The following is a 3,210-nucleotide window of genomic DNA, read 5'->3' on the forward strand; positions in this document are numbered from 1 at the left end:
AGGAACTGCAGGATCCAGAACCTTCCCCGATGAAAGAGGAACCAGGAGAACTCTGCATCAGTCAAGATGAAGAGCAGCTTGATCTGAAGCAGGAGACTGAAACCTTGATGGCGATTCCTGCTTTGGAGGAACATGTTGACAGTGAAGCAGATGGAAACAATCAGCAGATCAGCGGTATGTTCACTTCAACACGGCTTCTACCTTGAGCTTCAAGCTCTCCAAACATGCAGTCCTGCAGCAGAGTGTCCTGGAAGAGGCTCTATCTCTTTTCCTTCCAGTTAGAGCTGGGAGATAAAACCAAAACCATATTTATCATTAGTGATGCACGATATTGAAATTTTACAACCGATACAGATATCCGATATTTTCCAGCCTCTTGCAACCGATCACAGTATTGATACCAATAATCAAAAAAGTTTAAAACTTGAGAAAAATTATTTGCAAGTACAAAGTAAGAGTGCATGACTCTTATGTATTCCAACAAATTTGCAGAACTTGTTTTACCTGCATAATAATTGAACAACAGCTAGTATTATCGATTAGCTATGTCAGTCTTCTGTACATCTGTAAATAGAGAAAATGCATTTTAATGGTCAGAGCAAATGTTAAGACTTTAACTTAAATTGCAATGTAACGAGGGCATTTCTCTATACAAATAATGCCCAATATAATAACGTGCAAAAGAAGTACTTTAATGTCAAAGTTCAAAAATTACTGCTTTGTTTTAAACTGATGTACAAAATAAATGATTGCTCATTAAAATGAACTTTTCAAAGACATATCCATATGCTTGGATTCTAACAGATAAGAATTAGAATCGTGTCACGGTCTTGGGTCATTTTTCTGAAAAGTAAATAATAAATAAATAAACAACAGCAAAAATTAACAAGATAAAAGCTAAATGTATTTTTGGAAATGGTTCAAATTCTATATTCAATAAGCACATAAAGTACTTCACACACAATATTTATATCATCAAAACATTTGGTCATTGAGGCCTATTTGTTAAAGAAAACAAATTTAAACTTCTAACACAAACAAAATGCTAAAACCTGTAGTTTCTGATTACATTTACGTGTTTTTAGACCAAATCTACAAAAACCTGAGAGAAAAAAAATGCTTAAACATATTGTTGAAAATACCAAATCTATCTGGAGTTCCCTTAAAATACAAATGTTTCCATCCCACCCCCCTAATGTCCAAATTCAATCATGAATTAAACAGTTAAAATATTTTGTGGGTATTAATTGTGTTGTTGAAACTAACTATGGAACATTTAAATATCCCCATGCTCGCTTTTCCTTGTGATTTTTGATCTCTTTGGCTTGCCATACAATCGTCCTCTGACGGCACCGGCGAGTCTGTTAAGGAGCGGCTCTCTCCTGTGCAGGACAGCTGCAGCTCTTCTTTGGGACATTTTTTGAATCTATAAATGGAAACGTGTACCTTTGCTTTTATTCATCTCTTAAAGTTAAATAAATCTGATATTTATTGATCCGCGGCTTTCATTATGAAGTCGAGAAAAGCTTTTGACGGAAGCTCCTCCCACACGAGGCGGGAGCTCCAGGTTAACAGACTTTAAGATAACCGCGAAGCAGCTACTTAAGGGTTTGTTAAAACAAAGACGATTTACATGATTTTGACACGAACTCCATTCGATGTGAATGGTCAGTTGATTTAAATTATGCTAGTGCGAGGTGCACGCGCGTAGGGGGTGGGGTGGTCCGCGGTATACACGTGTGCCAGTCAACCTGCTTTTGCCTTCTCGCTCTTGCAGCTTTTCGTCAGTGCATGCACGCGTGCGCGGGGGAGCTTTGTTTCAATAGTCGCGTTTCCATTAACTCTGAAATTTCGCAAATTGGAATTTCGATAATAAATTCTCCTAATGGAAACACCACAATTTCGAAAAAAAAAATGCATTTTTCAAAAAAAAAGTTTTGCGCTTCAACGGGCTTCTTGTCTATCCTGAGGCGCATCGAGAGGTCCCACAGCATCACAGCTCATAAATTGCGGGTAATTCGGAATCGTGCAGCAGCTCCTCCTCCTTTCCTCATCGCTTCATCTACAGCCGCACTTTTACAGCTTGGAGCCTGAAGTCTCATGAGTGCGAGAGTCGTGACAGAAACTTGAATCCTGTGTTCAGACCATTGACTGTAAAAAATGCTGGACTTCTCGAGCAATGAGGTCCCCCGTTGGAAATGCATTACCTCCTTTCCTCGTGAAAGTAGGCCACCACTTTCACCGTCACTTCCTGAAACGGCTATCGCCATATTGCCAACGTCTACAACCCATCTTCAGCGATTGGTCTGAGTCTCTGTGAGTCATAGCTGAGTCATGGAATCTATGGGAAGTACTGTCACCAATCTGGAGTGAGTTTATTGTGAGTGTCCTTCTCTTTCCACGCCTCGACCACGAGACCGCGGATGTAAACAGCTTCTACTTATATAACGCAGAAGAATTGTACAAGTCATTGTTGAAGCCTTTGAGGGAGAACCATTCCAACATTTGATTCTGTCAGCGGTCCTTTGGGATTTACTTACATTTATTCCTTTTTGTCGAGATAAAAGGAGCATTTGGATGGCGCTGCAGAAGGGTGCGTGCCCCCCCGCAGCAGCAGCTTGTCTCTTCACATGCGCTGCCACGTTACAGTCTGATCAGATGCACGTGAGAAGCGCGTTCAGCGGTATTTAAAATAAATAACCATCCTAACAAGCAATGTTCCCTCTAATTTTATGTGCGTCTGAGCAAACACAGAAACTCACTGAGCGCTCCTTCGACCGCAGTGAGCAACAATGAGGGTTCACTCTGTATTCACGTCTATATTTCAACTGTCTGAAATCTCTTATCTTAACAAGTCATGTAGCTTATTAAAAGAATGAAACTAATAAACGTTCATCAAATTGTGTTCAATGTGAGCGATTTGCAACAATGACAATGAAAAGTAAGAAACATTCAGGAAGCGGGTCCTGCTGTCTGGGAATACATTCAAACTCCACTTTAATTGTTTAGGACTTTTCCTGGCCCTGGACAGACTGGCGACCTGTCCAGGGTGTACCCCGCCTTCGCCCATCAGTAGCCGGGATAGGCTCCGGCACCCCCGCGACCCCGACAGGGACGAAGCGGTAAGGAAAATGGATGGATGGATGGACTTTTCCTGCTACAAAGAATCTTGAAGTGCTTTCCATAATAAATAAAAAACAGATACAAATA

This window comes from Oryzias melastigma, unplaced genomic scaffold (genome assembly GCF_002922805.2).
Source record: "Oryzias melastigma strain HK-1 unplaced genomic scaffold, ASM292280v2 sc00300, whole genome shotgun sequence".
NCBI classification, from domain to species: Eukaryota; Metazoa; Chordata; class Actinopteri; order Beloniformes; family Adrianichthyidae; genus Oryzias; species Oryzias melastigma.